At 41.7% G+C, this 21,410-nt stretch overlaps 1 protein-coding gene across 2 annotated transcripts in view; it reads left to right on the top strand.

Moving 5' to 3' along the window:
• LOC123758913 (corticotropin-releasing factor receptor 2) overlaps positions 1-21,410 on the top strand; it is a 174,038-nt gene that overhangs the window by 51,134 nt on the left and 101,494 nt on the right. Inside the window, exon 1 of one of the 2 annotated variants that reach the window (XM_069334600.1) lies at positions 6,726-6,946. The exons of the other annotated variant lie outside the window; for it this stretch is intronic. The gene's annotated coding sequence lies outside the window, so the exon portion shown is untranslated. Of the gene's footprint in view, positions 1-6,725; positions 6,947-21,410 lie in introns of those variants that run through there. 2 annotated transcript variants of the gene reach the window in all.

Here is a 21,410-nt window from a genome sequence, read left to right as displayed (position 1 = left end):
GACGTCGAGCAAAAAAATTAAGGTCATAAAAGTTGGATAAAAGTGAGTTTTGAATGATGTAGCAGCAAACCTCCATATCATTGATGGGAATGTCTGCTTCAATGTTTTATAATAGATATTATACAGTATATATATATATATATATATATATATATATATATATATATATATATATATATATATATATATATATATATATATATATATATATATATATACATATACATATATACATGTATATATATAGATATATATATATATATATATATATATATATATATATATATATATATATATATATATATATATATATATATATACATGTATATATATAGATATGTGACAGTGTCAGACCACGGAGGAAAGTTGAAACAGGAATTTCCTTAAGTACTTTCGTATATTAATACATCTTCAGAAGGAGTCTACACATATATAGATATGTATATATTATGCTTAATGATATGTAATTTTATATGACTTTGAAGGAGGGGCACTCAGATAAACAGTGGATACTCAGCCAACTTTTACCAATTGTTTTAACTGTTGTAGACGTTGTGGCAAGTTCCCACACACCAACAATTGAGGATGTTACAAAGACAAACTAAACTGTAACCTACAGTAACAAACACGTTGCGATGAACGTGATGTTATTGCTAAAGGGGGAAATAAAACACAAGTTTTGGGTCAGCAATCCAAGCAGCCAAAATCATCAGAAGTATGATGAGAAGGATTTCTGACGATACATCACACGAGTCAAAATGAAACCCGGACAAAATCGAACCCGGCACAAATTTAACAAATCCACAAGGGCCGTGATGAGGATTCGAACCTACGTCCGAGATCATCCCAGACGCTGCCTTAATCGACTGAGCTACGACATGGTCAAAAGAGTTGCAATGTATTTCATTTATTTGTTCATTGACTCATCACGTTATTGGGATTTTTGTGTCCAACACAAATTTGTTTCAAGTTTATGTTCGCGGAGGAAACTTGATATTAAAAGTTGGTATGGAGACTTGAGAGAATATGTAATCCAGCTGAATGTGTCATCCACTCTAGTAGTGGGCATCCATCAGTCTCTGGAGACTATGGAGTTGCGCTCTGGTTGTCGGTCTGGAGTGGCCTCCCCAGGGCGCAAAGCCAGCGTAGGCTGATACGGGGGGAAGAAGCTGTTACCCAAGCAGCAGGTCCCCCCCTCGCCACGGCGCCGAACGTCTCCAGTGGAAAGGTAAACGCCAATACAAGTAAATATATACACAAACGTGGTAAAACGTTGATGATATGGCGGAGGACGGCAGGTCGCAGGCCCACGAAGATCACCTGTGGCCACCACCACCACCGTCAACTTATGACTGTCCCCGACACGTGTTGGCCGCCCTGGTGTGGCTGGTGACTGAGGACTTGCATATGAATACTCCTGAACGTGTGAATTAGTAATTTACGGAGCAATTGTCCTGGCCACAACGATGGCACTAAGTGATCTCAGGGTCGCCCAAGAAGTGCTTGGGTCCGTCTCACTACCGTGATGAAATATTTGCACGGCACATCCGTCTTCATAAAGTGTAGACGCCTGCATGTGATTCCCAAGTGAATACTTGATACTTGACCCTGCATAATCTTATGGAAAAGTAGTCCCAATTTTAATCATTTTTGGAAAAATTAGAGTAACCAAATGATATTTAATTTATATTAATAATTTAACTATATATATATATATATATATATATATATATATATATATATATATATATTATAGTTAGTCTGGGTTTGAAGGCCAGAGGCGTGGGGGCTAGTTTAATCCTGTTTTTCTGGGTAATTGGTGTTGGATACCTGCCCAACATGGTCGGCACTGGTCAAACAACTAGAGCATGGCACAGTGCCATATTAAACCCTGCGAACCTCCTGGCGAGTTTCTGCACCACAAAATGTTCTAAAAACAAAACAAAATCTAAACTTTGTTTTCTAGTGAGTAAACCGTATGTTGGGCCATCCCCCCCCCCACCCCCCGTCCTCCCCACCCCCCGTCCTCCCCACCCCCCCGTCCTCCCCACCCTCCCTCCTCCAGTTTCGTTTAGTTCATTTATTATGCACCCCATACCCATCTTGCGGGCGGTAGTGGAAAGGGTTACACAGGCACGTACACTGTGTCTTTTAGACATTGGAAGGTGGTGAGAGGTGCAGGTAGGGACACACACACACACACACACATTTTCTTGGATTGTCGGAAAGCCTTTGACACAGTACCGCATAAGAGGCTGGTACATAAGCTGGAGAGACAGGCAGGTGTAGCTGGTAAGGTGCTCCAGTGGATAAGGGAGTATCTAAGCAATAGGAAGCAGAGAGTTACGGTGAGGGGTGAGACCTCCGATTGGCGTGAAGTCACCAGTGGAGTCCCACAGGGCTCTGTACTCGGTCCTATCTTGTTTCTGATATATGTAAATGATCTCCCGGAGGGTATCGATTCATTTCTCTCAATGTTTGCGGACGATGCTAAAATTATGAGAAGGATTAAAACAGAAGAGGACTGTTTGAGGCTTCAAGAAGACCTAGACAAGCTGAAGGAATGGTCGAACAAATGGTTGTTAGAGTTTAACCCAACCAAATGTAATGTAATGAAGATAGGTGTAGGGAGCAGGAGGCCAGATACAAGGTATCATCTGGGAGAGGAAATTCTTCAGGAGTCAGAGAAGGAAAAAGACTTGGGGGTTGATATCACGCCAGACCTGTCTCCTGCAGCACATATCAAGCGGATAACATCAGCGGCATATGCCAGGCTGGCCAACATACGAACGGCATTCAGAAACTTGTGTAAAGAATCATTCAGAACTTTGTATACCACATATGTCATGCCAATCCTGGAGTATGCAGCCCCAGCATGGAGTCCATATCTAGTCAAGGATAAGACTAAACTGGAAAAGGTTCAAAGGTTTGCCACCAGACTAGTACCCGAGCTGAGAGGTATGAGCTACGAGGAGAGACTACGGGAATTAAACCTCACTTCGCTGGAAGACAGAAGAGTTAGGGGGGACATGATCACCACATTCAAGATTCTGAAGGGGATTGATAGGGTAGATAAAGACAGTCTATTTAACACAAGGGGAACACGCACAAGGGGACACAGGTGGAAACTGAGTGCCCAAATGAGCCACAGAGATATTAGAAAGAACTTTTTTAGTGTCAGAGTGGTTGACAAATGGAATGCATTAGGGGGTGATGTGGTGGAGGCTGACTCCATACACAGTTTCAAGTGTAGATATGACAGAGCCCGATAGGCTCAGGAATCTGTACACCTGTTGATTGACGGTTGAGAGGCGGGACCAAAGAGCCAGAGCTCAACCCCCGCAAACACAACTAGGTGAGTACACACACACACACACACACACACACAGAAAGATATTAGAAAGAACTTTTTTAGTGTCAGAGTGGTTGACAAATGGAATGCATTAGGAACTGATGTGGTGGAGGCTGACTCCATACACAGTTTCAAGTGTAGAAATGATAGAGCTCAATAGGCTCAGGAACCTGTACACCTGTTGGTTGACGGTTGAGAGGCGGGACCAAAGAGCCAGAGCTCAACCCCCACAAGCACAATTAGCTGAGTAAACACACATGTCAGAACTGCCTTCAGAAACCTGTGTATAGAATCCCTCAGAATCTTGTATAATGGAGCATATATATATATATATATATATATATATATATATAAAGTTTGTGAGGGTACCACCTCTGGTGCCAATGTGGGGACCCATAGCCTCGGAGAAGAAAATAAAAAGTATTCAGAGTAGACCTTGTGGTTTCTCACTGAACACTAATATTATCTTCTCCTACCACCCCCATTCTTTTGTATGTACACATATATATTTACTTTATTTGAACTTTGTTACAAAAAAGGAGTTACATATGGGTTACAAAGATGGTTATCATAGGTTGTCGAGTTCCTCCAGCTCCTCAGATGGCGGGCAGGAACCCTGGATGCAGTGCGCATTTCCCCTCTGTATCGCCACACTGAGGCGCTGGAAAAGAAAGCTTGCAGCTCTTGGGTCCCTTGTTGTTTCAATGAGCTCTATATATATATATATATATATATATATATATATATATATATATATATATATATATATATATATATATATATATATATATATATATATATATACACATGACGCACAAGAACATCATCTCGCCATGCATGTCAGTGTTCAGGCCCAGAGGCAGCCAGTGTAAGGCGGCGTGCCCTCACGCCTCGCCGTGCAACCCGTTCTCGCACTTTCTTATAGTCAATATTGACTTATTAAATAAGTGCATATGTGACATATTAATTTATTGTGAATATTTTAGTTTACCTTGAAAAGCTTCATAGAAAACACCGACCTTACCTAACCTTCTTAGTATGTTAGGATAAGCATCTTATTGCTTCTTAATTACAATTATTACTTAACCTATACCTATAATTGGTTAAGTAATAATTGTAATTAAGAAGCAATAAAGATGCTTATCTTAACATAGTAAAACCTATACCTATAATTGGTTAAGTAATAATTGTAATTAAGAAGCAATAAAGATGCTTATCTTAACATACTAAGAAGGTTAGGTAAGGTCGGTGTTTTCTATGAAGCTTTTCAAGGTTAACTAAAATATTCACAATAAATTAATATGTCACATATGCACTTATTTAATAAGTCAATATTGACTATAAGAAAGTGCGAGAACGCCATGTCCGAAAAGCGAAATTTCGGTAGTGGCCTTCATCATTGTCCCGCGGTTGATAGACCTGTTATGTTAGCTTGGTGGTCATGGTTTATGGAGCCTTCCTGGCCTGGTGCCTTCTTTGGATAATTACTTGGCACCGTTCCATGTTATAAAAGTCTTCCCTGCTTCACGCCTTCCCTTCCTTCACCTCCTTTCACTTTCTTTTGTGTTGACTTCCTCTCCTGTCCGTCCTGTGTTATGACTTGACGAAAGTCCAGTGTGGAGCGTCTTGTCAACATGTTTGTGGGGGTTGAGTTGGTTGGCAAGCATGATGTTGTCTCTCTTAAACCCAACATCAACCCAAAAGAATATTCTTGTTTTGGGTCTTCAGAAAGGTTCAGGATTCCCTCGGTATCATTTTCACACATTTGTCGAAGGGCTTCATTCCTAACGCTACTAGGCTAAAGATAAAGATAATATATATTGGTTTATTATCTTTATCTAGATAAAGGAAAATATGCAATGGTCTTACCCATTAAATATACCATGTAACAGTGATGATTGTTGTATATCATACGGTCCTCAGGTTCATACCGTTTGTAGTTAAGTTCCATTGACTCAAATACATATTTCATTTACCTTAATCATTTTCCCATTTCCCGAGCGGCATTGTGTTGACGGCCGGCGACAACGCGTTGATTTGTGTAGAATATTTATGTCCTTGAGTGACTGATGGCATTGTGTAGCGCCCACGATAACTAGAATTTAATCCTTTTCATCGTATCTCTCAAAATCAAAATATATTCTTGTCAAGGGACGATGACGTTTCGGTCCGTCCTGGACCATTCTCAAAATCGACTTGAGAATGGTCCAGGACGGGGCGAAACGTCGTCTTCCCTTCACCTTCTAGTGTGTGGTCTGGTCAACATACTTTAGCCATGTTATTGTAACTCATCGCCTGTATAGTCTTGTACGTGAGTGGTAAGTATAGGAGGCGTTCTGTCGAGCGCGACTCTGAGGCGCTGTTGTCGACAGTGGCAGCGGGCGGGCGGAGTAGACCAAGCATCATGATACATGGAATATGATTTTTCCCAGTTCGTAGCGTTGTGTGGGCGGGGTGTGTACAAGGAGTGGGGGTATTCGGGAAGCAATTTCCAATACAAAGGAGCCCCCCCGGTACTTTTCTGGTCTTCTCCTGGCTCCTGGGACGAAGAAAGACAAGTCAATCAGGAGTAAACAAACAGAACACAGAAATTGCTTCGGCGGAAAATTACGCTTCACACAACTATCCGGAACCCTCTTGTCTCTCGGCTGATCCGTCCGGGCAGTGTTCTTTGTCCTTTATCCCGTCCGGGCAACCAAGTCCGAGCAGTCCGGTCCGACGCGACTATAGACAAGAAGCTCAGTATATTTGAAAACTCATAAACAGGTCGCAAAAGCTGTGTTAACATCATCCCCCCAACCCCTATCCTGATTCCCCATTCCCTCCTCAACCTCCTCCCCCACACTCCTCCCCATCCTCCTATCCACTTAGCACTATGATAAAACAAAACGGTCAATGTTAGGCTAAATCATCACCCTCTCTTCCGGGAAAAGCAGAGGGAAGCGCTTATTGTTTAATGGTTGCTGCAGTAGCTAATGTTTTGATGAGTTGAAGTCATTAACAGGTCTTCTGAGAGTGCTCAGGCCCGACGGTCGTACCAAATATACGTCAAGGATTGTACCATACACTACGCTGAGGGTCGTACCATACATACGTCAAGACTTGTACCATGTTCATCCTAATGAACATTTCAAAGCTCATTTAATGTCTGATAAGTTCTCCAAACTCAAACTTTATTAGCTGATGAATCTTTTTTCACATTTTGCATCCGTCCTCGCCAATCCGTGAATAGTGTTTGATAACGCGTAGAAGAATGAATAACCTTATACACTAATCATTGATGGGAATCGCCTAATGATACCCGGCCTTCATGCGCATGCGCAGGTCAAGGCCTCAGACCAGCTGGCAGGTGGGTGGCAGTGTGCGGCCGGGAGCGGTGGAGGGAAGACGTACGCTCTCTCCTCCCCCACCAGCCATCACTGGCACCACGAACTCGTCAGGCTTTCATTAACTTGTATTTCACTAATGGGATGTTAAACGGAGATCCTGCGATTGACTTGAGTGTTAAGAAAAAATATCTCTTGTGTCTGAAGAACATCCATCGCCAGGTGCTTTGAAATTTCAGTCCCGACAATATTTTTTTTCAACTGACAGGTAAGAAAATTCTAAATATATATATATATATATATATATATATATATATATATATATATATATATATATATATATATATATATATATATATATATATTGTTTTAATTTAATTTGTTGTGAAGTTAACCAACTTCAACTAATGTTGATATATATATATTTATAAGGCAGTTATTAGAAAACTATCGAATTTTGGAATGTTTCAAGTTATGTCTAAGGTTGGACCGTCTTGCGATTTATTTATATATTCGGAAATTAAACGACCACGATCTATTTTTTTGTTTAGGGGAGGGGGGGGGGGTGGCGATAAATTCTAAATATTTGTTAATGCGTGGATGTTAAATTAAGAGTTTTCAGCCACGTTCGAAATGTGTTCGGCCTAGATATTCCGAACACTGTTCATCAACACCTGCAAATTAGCCTGTGTAGGCCTACCATCGATATTCCGAACACTTCATCAACACCTGCATATTAGCCTATGTAGGCCTAATATCGATATTCCGAACACGGCTTTTCAACTACTTAAGAACATAATTGATGAAACCTTATTAATGAGGAAGATTAGTCTAATGGATGGGTAACATTATTAACGAAGAATGTAGCATAATGTGAGAACACAATGAATGAGGAACATTGCCTATTGCGTGAATAAACACTATTAATGAACAATAATGCTTCCAAATGAATATCGAACATTTAATTAATGATATAGCCTAATATATGAGAAAGACTATTGCCAAATGTATGAGAACCCTTCTCTGATATAGGCAGATTTATATAGGGAGATCTATATATATAGAGAGAGAGACTATATTGGCAAATGCCTAAGGAACACAATGTTAATTAAAATAAAATAGCATAATTAGCTACACATTAATGATTATAATATAGCCTTGTCACGTGTGTTTGACATTATAATGAGTTATTGACTACCGTTACCCTCTATAACAGCGTTGGTGGTGATTCCCAGTAGTTAGGGGAACCTGTTATTGTCATTTCCCGCAACGTAAGATATGCAACTGTTTTCCCCTGACAAGAAACGTACAACCCAAACAACCCGCCTAACGTCATAGAAAACGTCAGTATTACGATGTTTTAACTTTTGTTTATTTTGGCTAGTGTGTCATATTTGTAACGAGTTGGTCAATTTCGTTACAGATTAGACTCGTTCCGTTGCATCAGTGATGTTTGTAAAGATCCAGAATACTGGGGGAGCTAGTGTCTGAGCCTCTCGAGGAGTCTCGGACACCTCTGGGCTTTGGTAGACGAATCTGGGACCAGATTCACTAAGTAGTTATGCAAGTACTTACGAATCTGTACATCTTTCCTCAATCTTTGACGGCTTTGGTTACATTTATTAAACAGTTTACGTGCATGAAAACTTCCCAATCAACTGTTGTTATTGTTTTAAACACCCTCCTGGTGCTTCGGTGCTCATTAACTGTTTAATAATTGTAAACAAAGCCGCCAAAGATTGAGAAGAGATGTACAGGTTCGTAAGTGCTTGCGTAACTGCTTCGTGAATCTGGCCCCAGGGCTGAGAGGCTGAATAGCTCTGGGAATTGAGATTGATATTATTATTACGTTTAGGTGTTACGGGTTTGTCATTTTATCATTGTATTCACTATATTTTGGTTACGAGTTTGATGCTTAGATAAGTGTATGAAGCTTGCCTTTGTTAGGCTGCGTATTGTTCCTAAGTCGTTTCATTAATGAAATGTAAATTTGTAGATTAGCCTATGTTTTCGTTTGTCAGTGTAAATTTTTTTTTAAATTGGTTTTATCTCCTATTTTCTCCAATCACTTGGGCTGGACGGTAGAGCGACGGTCTCGCTTCAAGCAGGTCAGCGTTCAATCCCCAACCGTCCAAGTGGTTGGGCACCATTCCTTCCCTCCCGTCCCATCCCAAATCCTTATCCTGACCCCTTCCCAGTGCTATATAGTCGTAATGGCTTAGCGCTTTCTCCTGATAGTTCCCCACTTCTTATTTTCTCTTATTTGCACTGTGGCTGTGGTATATCCCGTCGACTCCATAGTCAGTTGTAGGGAGTATACCACAGCCACAGTGGAGAGAGTATAGCAGGTGAAGAGAAAGTCGATTTACTTTCTCCAGTTCATTTTCTACACTTCAGTTCATTGGTAGAACGAGTCTTGCTCTTGTAGGGTCGGTACTCGATCCCGCAATGGTCCAAGTAGTTGGGAACCGTTCCTTCGCTATGTCCTCATATCACAGATATTAAGTTTATGGCCTAATGTGAGTAAAGAACGCCGTAGGCTTGTAATATGGAGAATATAATGTGATAAGCTGTAATGCCCATCTAAGCGTGTGAGCCACTAAGTCCTAAGGCGATAGAGGAAACAAAGAAAGGCAAAGTTCACAGGAATTAGAGGACCCAAGAAGGGTTAGAGAAGAGAGAACTTTGCAACTGGTGAGGAAACGCTGTAGGAATTCGAACATGTTCAAGACGGGAGCTGAGGCGTATTGGGATTTCCTCCCCCCAACTCCTGTTTGTTAATCACTCCACGTCTATAAAGTTCAACAACTTGGGCTTGACAGCAGAGCGATGGTCTCGCTTCATGCAGGTCGGCGTTCAATCCCCGATTGTCCAGCTGGCTAGACACCATTCCTTCCCCCATCCCATCCAAAATCCTTATCCTGACCCTTCCCAAGTGCTATATAGTCGTATTGACTTGATTCCCTTCCCTTTGCACGTCTGCAAAAGGCAGGTACTCTCATCTACATTCTTTACGGGCTCACCATAGCCCTTGCTACATGGACACTTCGTTCTGAGTAGCTAAATCTAAAACAACAATCTACATTCAGGACAGAGACACTTCAAGATGTTACACGACCACAGATCACACATTCACTCCAAATATCTACCATCTACGGGCTATTCATGCCCGTACCACCTCCTTTGACGTGGCTTAATCTTCATCAATCAATCTACATTCACGATTGAGGTGAGGCACCTCCTCACTCCTCCACTTACATCTGAAGTGAGGCACCTCTTCTACTCACATCTAAGGTGAGGTGGCTGCTCCCTCATCACTCAAACAAATGCGTCATATTAGCATTTAAGCAATCTTGGTAATTTATTGAAGTGTGGTAATCATTCTGTCGTAACATCAAAGACACTCACTCCGAATTTGACACTTTACACTTAAAACACAAACATAAACTTTTCAATTTCAAGAACGTAACACAGTGAAACTATGAAAGTACAAAGGATTAACAAGTTAACGGTTGATTGGTTCACAGATGGGTTAAGTACGATACCGTCCAATTTGAGCGTTTGAATAAAGGATAACATATCATGACCTGTCCATTCAGTTTTAACGATTATAAAACACTTCCGTCGCGTACGGCTGTCAGGCGACAGGTTCTGTAAACTGCTGTAATTAGTACTACTGGCTTACCTGTCTAAACTAAACTAAACTAAGCAGTATCTATCGGAACGCTACCTAATCTAACTTAGTTTAGCCATTTCAAACTGAATCCAGCCTAACCTATCCAATAAGTCTAGCGACTAATCTATGATATCCTAATCTTAGCTAACCTAACCTAATCCAGCGTCACTTGTCCTAACCCTAGCTGCCTTATGCTATCCTTATCAATCATACCCTGCCCTAACCTTGCCTAATCTAACATAACCTTTTCTTACCTAACTCTCTTCTCTCCTAGCCTAACGCGCCTCATAAAAAAAACAAAGACTTGTACACGACTTAAAATGTTGAAGGCATATTTTTAAAATTCTATTTACATAATAAATCATTGAATAAGCTGCGCGCCAAATTTATCAAGGCAGTATATAAGGTTTAAAATATATAAAAATGAAAGCCGACCAAAATTCGGTAGAGAATAAAACTGACGGTGTGGCAGGTAATAGTAGGCTTTGATAGCGAAGCAGGAAGAAAGCCTATCATCTCCTCTCAGAAGCTGCCATCTCCTCCCAGAGGCTGCCATCTCCTCCCAGAAGCTGCCATTCCCTGCTAGTAGTTGAGACGCTCCGGGGCATCTTCAGAGACAAGTGAATATGGCAATCTGTCTCGCCTATTTCCTCTTGCCATCATCCAGAGGACCTATTTTTTCGCCCTTATACGGGCCTCCTGCATTTCTCTCTCACCCCCCCCCCTACCCCCTCCCTCCCCCATTACGATGAATATATTCTGTACTTCTTTGATTACAAGTGATTTATCTGCATTTTTTGTTCGATTAATTTCAATTGCTATTGATGATTGAGTGGCTATCATCAATAGCAATTATCAGTTACTTCATCAATGAAAAATTAGCATTAACATTTTTATTTCCGTATTGAAGGAACAGGTTTGGTATCCTAATGCGTCGGATATTCTGCAGACTTCTCCATTGACGTTTTGCGTCAGATATGACGTCTCCAGTGACCCCTAGCGTCAAGTGTGCCCAAACGTGCCCAAGGCACTGTCACATCAACACAGTTTCGAGAAATAGCTATCGAGATATTTTGTAACTGCGCTGAATGTGCATTTTTTTTTTTTTTACATCGTATGTTTGAAGCGTTTGTTTTAGCGAGGAATAAAAGTTTTTTTATTGTGTGTGTGTTTGCTGCAGCATGAAATAATTTGAGCAACACGAGTTGTTGATAATCTCATATGTCACGATTTACAGTGTTTGCAAACAGTAATGAACTGTTTCCTTTCGTCGGTGTTGGGAGATACGGGCATAATTTTCCTCGCTTCTGTTAATTTTTTCCCCCCATCCGGAAATATACGTGAAGCAGAAATGCCTAACAATCAAGTTTATTTTGTGTAATATAATAGTAATAATATACATAAGAAGTTCAAGTTCAAGTATGTTTATTGAGATAAGCAATAAATACATCTCAAAGGGATAGAGTAGCTTAGGCTATTTCTACCCCCCTATACGTTATACATAAGAAAGTTTGTGTTTATAAAATGCTGATATTAAATATTGAAATATCATTTATAACGATACGAAACAAAGACTCTTGAGTTTGCATAAGCACAAAGAGATCTGACATTATGGATTATTAGTGATAGATATCCAGTATGGAGGGGATTCAGGTGGCATTACACGTGACAGTCTTCAGTTTATGGAGATAATACATATGGCATGACAGTCTTCAATGTATGGAGATCATACATATGACATAACACATGAAAGCCTTCAATATGACTGGGACTTTTGCAAGGGTATGATCCAACGGCTTGGCGTGCAAGCTTAAGCATTATGCCAGCATTTTATTCCTGGGTTTCCCCCCTGGCTTTATGCCTCCAAGGTGTAGAAAATGTCAAGCATTCTCCCAACCACTTGGGCTGGACGGTAGAGCGACGGTCTCGCTTCATGCAGGTCGGTGTTCAATCCCCGACCGTCCACAAGTGGTTGGGCGCCATTCCTTTCCCCCCGTCCCATCCCAAATCCTTATCCTGACCCCTTCCCAGTGCTATATAGTTGTAATGGCTTGGCGCGCTTTTCCCTGAAATTTCCCTCTCCCCCTCCCCCCCCCCCTCCCACACACACACAAACTTTGCTTTTGTGACCAGCAGAGGAATACAGTATTTTGAAATGTACCTATTTTCCAGAACTTTCCAGATAGATTCAGTGATGAGTAAATAAACTTGGAGCAACTCCGTAATGTGAAGTTACTTTCCCTAGCTCGTTTGGGACACCTCAAAGAGGATTCCAACAGCATCAAGACCTTAAAAAAATGAACTTCGGGATCACACGCTTAGGGGATTCAGGTTTTGAGTACTCCAAGAGCCCAAGTGAATAGAAGCAAGACTTTGCCTTGACGGATTAGGAAGATTGCTAGAAGGTCATCGGAAACAACCTGGCAGTCCTGTAAATTATCATACACACACATTCCTTGGAAATAAACATTCCATTCACCTGGGCTCTCGGAGACTCGAATCCCGGAACCCAGGCGTGTGAGGGCAAAGCTCTATCGACTGGGCTATGACGTAGTCTTAAAAAGGAAAGTTCCTGTTGGGGCTCTCTCTAAGGTGGTTTTACCAGGTTCGCCGCTGTCTTGGCCTTCCAGGACACCAACGATAACGAAAAGTTGCACATTCGGCCGTTTTCTCACTTGGAAATAAGTAAATATACAAATCTGTCACACAAGCAAAGCTTGAAGGGAATAATGACCATTTTTCTATACTTTTTTAGGCATCAGCCATTATGAAATATGATCGTGTTACATTGTGAAATCATTTATACGTAGCCTAACATTAACAAAAGCTCTAACGGAAGGAATTATTGAATCTGGATCTCGCTATTAAATTTACAAATTGCGTCATGGTTCAGCGCCATCAGCATGTGAGAGGTTTACCTTTAGGTCCTATAAGGTTAGGGTTTACCTGTCACTGGAGATCTCGTTACGGGTTTACCTGTCACTGGAGATCTCGTTACGGGTTTACCTGTCACTGGAGATCTCGTTACGGGTTTACCTGTCACTGGAGATCTCGTTACGGGTTTACCTGTCACTGGAGATCTCGTTACGGGTTTACCTGTCACTGGAGATCTCGTTACGGGTTTACCTGTCACTGGAGATCTCGTTACGGGTTTACCTGTCACTGGAGATCTCGTTACGGGTTTACCTGTCACTGGAGATCTCGTTACGGGTTTACATGTCACTGGAGATCTCGTTAGGGGTTCATATGGTGTTGTGACTTGGACTGGACGGTAGAGCGACGACTTCACTTCCTGCAGGTCGGCGTTCAATCCCCCCAGACCGTCCAGATGATTGGGCACCATTCCTTTCGTTGATGACCAAACCAAACATCAGAACGCGGCGAAACGACAACATTTCGGTCCATCCTGGACCATTTCTCAAGTGGTCGTTGCGATGTCCATATCTTCTGCCACGTTATTGTGACTCATCGTCTGCACCATTCCTTTCCTCTGTCCTATCCTCTATCCCCTTATCCTCACGGCCCTTCCAAGTGCTATATAGCCGTAATAGTTTAGTGCTTGCTCGTCTTAAGTGCCTCTTTACCTCCCTGGTAAGACGCGTCCAATGATGGATTGTTACAATTAATAATAATAATTCATTGAGCGAGGGGGACAGGAAGCCGGAGTGTAGTCATACACGTTTTGCGTTGTGACAATGGTGACTTGTTAATGTGTTAGTAATGGTCACTTGTTAATGTGTTAGTAATGGTGACTTGTTAATGTGTTAGTAATGGTGACTTGTTAATGTGTCACAGTAATGGTGACTTGTTAATGTGTCACAGTAATGGTGACTTGTTAATGTGTCACAGTAATGGTCACTTGTTAATGTGTTAGTAATTGTGACTTGTTAATGTGTCACAGTAATGGTCACTTGTTAATGTGTTAGTAATGGTCACTTGTTAATGTGTTAGTAATGGTGACTTGTTACTGTGTTAGTAATGGTGACTTGTTAATGTGTCACAGTAATGGTGACTTGTTAATGTGCCACAGTAATGGTGACTTGTTAATGTGTCACAGTAATGGTGACTTGTTAATGTGTCACAGTAATGGTCACTTGTTAATGTGTTAGTAATTGTGACTTGTTAATGTGTCACAGTAATGGTCACTTGTTAATGTGTTAGTAATGGTCACTTGTTAATGTGTTAGTAATGGTCACTTGTTAATGTGTTAGTAATGGTGACTTGTTAATGTGTCACAGTAATGGTCACTTGTTAATGTGTTAGTAATGGTGACTTGTTAATGTGTCACAGTAATGGTCACTTGTTAATGTGTTAGTAATGGTGACTTGTTAATGTGTCACAGTAATGGTCACTTGTTAATGTGTTAGTAATGGTGACTTGTTAATGTGTCACAGTAATGGTGACTTGTTAATGTGCCACAGTAATGGTGACTTGTTAATGTGTCACAGTAATGGTCACTTGTTAATGTGTCACAGTAATGGTCACTTGTTAATGTGTTAGTAATGGTGACTTGTTAATGTGTCACAGTAATGGTGACTTGTTAATGTGTCACAGTAATGGTGACTTGTTAATGTGTCACAGTAATGGTGACTTGTTAATGTGTCACAGTAATGGTGACTCGTTAAGGTGTCACAGTAATGGTCACTTGTTAAAGTGAATGTTACCAAAAAAAATAGCCTAATAGTATGGAAAATTTCACAAAAAAAAAGTATGTTACAGAAAAATGTCTCATAATTTTCACCATGTTGTCTTGAACTTTCGCCGCATTTTACGTAATTAAAAAAAAAGAGAATGTAGTGTTTAATTTTAAATTTTGTAATACGCCGCGAGCGTATTTTCGCCCCAGCCTGTAATGCTTAATTACAGCGCCAGGGGAGACATATGTAATGGTGATAATTTTCCTCTGTAGGTAATAACGATTGCCTTGTTGATAACATTAAAGCCAGTTTATAATATATAAAGGTATATATATACTGTATATAGAACATAACTTACTCATGCCCGGCATAATATCTTAGAGTCCGCATGGCTAGGATGCCGCGGATTTTAGTGTTGATTCTGCTTAGGTTGCTCCTGCTGTTTGCCGTTGCTAATGTTGATATGGATGGGTTGTGAAGAGTCACTCATTGGTGGGTTGGTGATGATGATGTGGTGTCCAGTGGAGGGACACCAGAGCCTCCCAACACTGCCTGGTTGATACCTGGTTGATGGGGTTCTGGGAGTTCTTCTACTCCCCAAGCCCGGCCCGAGGCCATACTTGACTTGTGAGAGTTTGGTCCACCAACCAGGCTGTTGCTTGGAGCGGGCCCACATACCCACCACAGCCCGGTTGGTCCGGCACTCCTTGAAGGAAACAATCTAGTTTCCTCTTGAAGATGTCCACGGTTGTTCCTGCAATATTTCTGATGCTCGCTGGTAGGACTGTGCTCTGAAATAACATCCTCCATTTACCTTTACCGCGATTGTGGGTAGCACTTGAGCCCCTAGAGCCAGGATCATTATTGGCAATCTCTTGTTAGACACAGAGCGTTCTTTCCTCGCCATGGGGGCTCTGTTCCAGAATATAGTGAACGCTCTAAATCTGACGGTGGAGCTGGGGACCCTCTTACTCCGGCTCAAGCCGCTTGCGTTAGTCCCCCCCCCCCTGTAGCATCAGCCATTTTTTGTTATTGAGCTCTCTGCTAGTCTATTTTTATTTTACTCGATGTGTCTTTTTGCTTTTTGGAAAGAGTAGAGTTGTTGGTTTTATCCAAGAAACATGACCATCAAAGAGGTTTGCAGAACCTCATCAAGCAGGTATCGCAGCATGGCAGCATATCTGGGAACATAGCACATGTTAACAATATATCAGGTAACGTAGCACAACATATCAACAATATATCAGGTAACGTAGCACAACATGTCAACAATATATCAGGTAACGTAGCACAACATATCAACAATATATCAGGTAACGTAGCACAACATGTTAACAATATATCAGGTAACGTAGCACAACATGTCAACAATATATCAGGTAACGTAGCACAACATGTCAACAATATATCAGGTAACGTAGCACAACATATCAACAATATATCAGGTAACGTAGCACAACATGTTAACAATATATCAGGTAACGTAGCACAACATGTCAACAATATATCAGGTAACGTAGCACAACATGTCAACAATATATCAGGTAACGTAGCACAACATATCAACAATATATCAGGTAACGTAGCACAACATATCAACAATATATCAGGTAACGTAGCACAACATGTTAACAATATATCAGGTAACGTAGCACAACATATCAACAATATATCAGGTAACGTAGCACAACGTGTCAACAATATATCAGGTAACGTAGCACAACATATCAACAATATATCAGGTAACGTAGCACAACGTGTCAACAATATATCAGGTAACGTAGCACAACGTGTCAACAATATATCAGGTAACGTAGCACAACGTGTCAACAATATATCAGGTAACGTAGCACAACGTGTCAACAATATATCAGGTAACGTAGCACAACATGTTAAGGCAGTCCTTTGGGAGGGGGGGGGGGGGGTTCATCCAGTGTTTTAAACTGACACCTTTGCCTCTTAACATCGTTCTGGGATGCCAGTGTTGACCCAAAGGAACTATGGGAGATAACATATTCGATGTATCCCTGACCATTTACTCTGATGCCACTCCCAACAGGCGGTCGTATTCACTCGTTTGCATATAGATTGCGCTTACAAGATGCATAGGTTTCGACTCACTGGGTATCCTGTTCCCAGATGTAACAATGATGCTCCCCCAATAGTGTGAAACACTTGTTGCTGGTAGAGTAGTAACCCACACTGAATATATTTAGATATAAGTGTTTTAGAAACTGGCAAAGACATCGCGGATGCTTATTATCTCTCTCATGGATGGGAGGGATGTTCCTCTCTTGTGGAAGCGGGTTCACCATAGCCCGTGCTGCTGGGAAGTTTTTGTTCCAAGTAGCAAATCTTAAACAACAATATCTTGTGGAATGTGATGTTCGTATTTACTGGAGGCTGTGGCCTCTCTCAGATCTGCTCTTCTAATAGGACTGGATATATTTGGTGTGTAATTATATCAGTTTTACCTTGTTTCGTATTTTAAGTTTGTATTATTTAATGTATTTCATTGTATAGTGTTTAATCATATACAGTAGTCTTGTCGTTACGGTTCCTCGTATATTGTTTTTCAATTAATGGTGAGGATGGAATGTCTCTTATCATATCGTGTTGTATAACATCATATATCCTGGAGAAAGGTATACAATGCCGTAGTGCTTGAATGAAGGTAAAGGAAGACCCAATATTTGTATAAATGTATTAAAAACCACATTTTTGGATGCAACCTACATCCAACAACCCAACGGGTTTTCTTCCTATTGGGGAGTGTTGTACATACTGCTATGGCGGTGTGTCCACTCACAGGATAAGTGGCGCTGCCCAATAAACTCCCCCCTCGCGGCAAAATTTACAAAATTTAATCTTTTCTCAAGGTATTGTAGACAATGTTCTCAACAAGATTCTAGGATGATCTAAATTTGTCTTCAAATCGTCTTAGTCTTCAAGATTCTAGGAGTTTGCGTTTATATGTCTGGCAGAGCGCCTAACTTGGCCTCCGTCATTAGATATTTATTTATTTATTTATTTATTTATTTATTTATTTATATACAAGAAGATACATTGGGTTTGTGAGAATACATAGCATAGTATTTACAATCTTGTAAAGCCACTAGTACGCGCAGCGTTTCGAGCAGGTCCTTAATTTAACAGATAATTTTAAGTAGGTAAATTCTAGCAGAATTTGAATTTCTTCTGAATGTCGTTGTATTTACTCTTTGTGCTTGCAGAATCGATCTATTAGCTCTTGGATCCCGCCTCTTTAACTAGCCTATTTTTTTCCTGTTATGTCTAATACATATATATTTCTCTCTATCACACGCGCGCACACACACACATCACCAGGAAACAGCCCGTAGCAACCATCCAACACCCAGGTACCTATTTATAGTTAGGTGAATAGGAGCATCAGATGAAAGAACCTCTGCCCATTTGCTTCCTCCCCAGCCGGAACTAAAACCAGGACTAAGACTCCGGACCGCTGTCCACTCAGCTGCGAGGTCCCGAGTTACAGAAGTTTCAGAATTCTTCTGAAACTTCGACGTCCCTGGAGAGTATAATCACAACGACATCTAATGAGGGACGTCCAGTGAGGTGCTCTGCCAGATTTATAAACGCACACTCCTACAATCTTGCACACCATTTGGTCACCATTTGGTCCGGGAGACATCTCCCGTCACGCAGGGTGCAGTTGCGCCTCCACAGATCTCCAGTATCATCTTTTGATACTGGTAATGGCTCAAAAGGGCCACCACTTACGGGCTATTCATGCCCGTGCCACCTCTTGGGTGGCTTAATCTTCATCAATCAATCAATCAATCTTGCACGGGGGAGACATCTCCCGTCACGCAAGGTGCAGTCGCACCTCCGCAGATCTCCAGTATCAGCTCTTGATACTGGTAATGGCTCAAAAGGGGCCACCACTTACGAGCTAGTTATGCCCGTGCCACCTTTTGGGTGGCTTAATCGTCATCAATCAATCAATCTACAATCTTGTCACAAAACATTTTGACCTGCTCCTGTGCCGGGTAAGTCCACTATGGGCTCACCATAGCCCCGTGCTACTTGCAACTTTTATTCCGAGTAGCTGAATCTGATACAAAATCTTGTTCAGAACATTGTATACTTGAGAAAGTATTTAGGTTACATCCGTAAATTTGGTTTCTAATGCATTTATACATTTATTGAGTCGTTTCTTCACCGTCATTGTATTTCCTCATACGAACGTGCCATGGGAGATACCATGGACGTTGGTGGTATTCATAGACGTTATTATAGGCTACTGGGAACAAAAAGTTGCAAGTAGCACAGGCTGTGGTGAACCCGTAGTGGACCTACCTGGTACAGGAGCGGGGCTGTAACTTGATGTTCATAGACACCTCGTGGTTCTGAAGGGCTATCTAAGGTGCCTGGATACCTGTAAGGTGAGACGACTATACTGACTTGTAAACTGTGATTCACTCTCTCCTTTCTTCTTTGTACTATTATTGACATTTTCAACTCTCTCTCTCTCTCTCTCTCTCTCTCTCTCTCTCTCTCTCTCTCTCTCTCTCTCTCTCTCTCTCTCTCTCTCTCTCTCTCTCTCTCTCTCTCTCTCTCTCTCATTCTCTCTCATTCTCTCTCATTCTCTCTCATTCTCTCTCATTCTCTCTCTCTCTCTCTCTCTCTCTCTCTCTCTCTCTCTCTCTCTCTCTCTCTCTCTCTCTCTCTCTCTCTCTCTCTCTCTCTCTCTCTCTCATTCTCTCTCTCTCATTCTCTCTCTCTCATTCTCTCTCTCTCATTCTCTCTCTCTCATTCTCTCTCTCTCTCTCTCTCTCTCTCTCTCTCTCTCTCTCTCTCTCTCTCTCTCTCTCTCTCTCTCTCTCTCTCTCTCTCTCTCTCTCTCATTCTCTCTCATTCTCTCTCTCATTCTCTCTCTCATTCTCTCTCTCTCTCTCTCTCTCTCTCTCTCTCTCTCTCTCTCTCTCTCTCTCTCTCTCTCTCTCTCTCTCTCTCTCTCTCTCTCTCTCTCTCTCTCTCTCTCTCTCTACGCTCGCTTTTCTACTATTTATATAAGCTGTCACCAATCTTGCTAACGCCACTATCAACGCTTTCTTGACCACAAGGCATTGCGCGCTATTCCCCTTTGTGCACGTTTTATCAAATGAACATGTGTGGAAACTGCCTGTCGTCTGGACGGACGCGTGGACAGGTGTCCCCGGGAAGCAGGCGATAAGGATGGATGTGGAGCGTGAGAAAGGGCTGCGGAGGATAGATATATTGCTCCAGCTGTACCGTGGCTGGTGTACCCTTGTGGCTGTATCGCTTTATTTTTGACGTGTCGATGTCGATCACATTTCAGCTGATACGTCAATTTTGTTGTTGGTAATCTGGGTGGATGGCCGCGGGTGATATAGGGAGCTGGAGGAAGTATGCCAAGGGTCACACCTTCACTACACATCTCCTTATCATTTTGTAACATCTTTACTACTTTGATCGTCACTCTACCGGCGCCCGGGGTGACCCCAGAATCCGAATTGTGTGTACTCACCTAGTTGTACTCACCTAGTTGTGCTTGCGGGGGTTGAGCTCTGGCTCTTTGGTCCCGCCTCTCAACCGTCAATCAACAGGTGTACAGGTTCCTGAGCCTATTGGGCTCTTATCATATCTACATATGTGTGTGTGTGTGTACTCACCTAGTGTGTGTGTGTGTGTGTGTATTGACCTATACGTGCTTGAAGGGTCGAGCTCAGCTCCTAGTCCCACTTTTCAACCATTCTTTTTTCAATGCAATGATTCAGTTCCCTTGTTTTTTTTTATCATATTTGCATTTAAAATTATACACAGAGGAAGCATAATTATCTTCTTTATACCTTATTCCACTTAACTTTAACACTGAAGAAAGTTACTGCTGACATATAACTTGTATGCGTTTTCAGCTTTCATCTATGCCCTCCTCCGGTCTGCTTTGAACACTGTCTACTTTGCGTATTCCACTTAGAATCTTATATATCGTCATCATGTCTCCGCTATTCTTCCTTTCCTCCTGTGTGGTGAAGTCCAGTTTTCTTCAGTCTTTCCTCACAGGCCAGTGCCTTCAGTCTTCTCCACAGCTCAAGAACGAGTCTTGTAATGAACAAATCCACAAGGGCCGTGAGGAGGATTCGAACCTGCGTCACGGCCCTTGTGGATTTGTTCATTTGATGCATCACGTTAGTGTGATCTCTGTGTGTGAGTCTTGTACTGCTTTGAGCATGTTGTTAGTGTGTCTTATGCTTGTGTTGCTCAAGGATTAGCTTGCGTGTAGGTGTGGCTCAAGGATTAGCTTGCGTGTAGGTGTGGCTCAAGGATTAGCTTGCGTGCAGGTGTGGCTCAAGGATTAGCTTGCGTGTAGGTGTGGCTCAAGGATTAGCTTGCGTGTAGGCGTGGCTCAAGGA

The sequence above is a fragment of the Procambarus clarkii genome, chromosome 31 (genome assembly GCF_040958095.1).
Source record: "Procambarus clarkii isolate CNS0578487 chromosome 31, FALCON_Pclarkii_2.0, whole genome shotgun sequence".
In the NCBI taxonomy this organism is placed as follows: Eukaryota; Metazoa; Arthropoda; class Malacostraca; order Decapoda; family Cambaridae; genus Procambarus; species Procambarus clarkii.
Note: the sequence above shows the minus strand (reverse complement) of the source record. Positions and strands in the feature narration are given on the sequence as shown.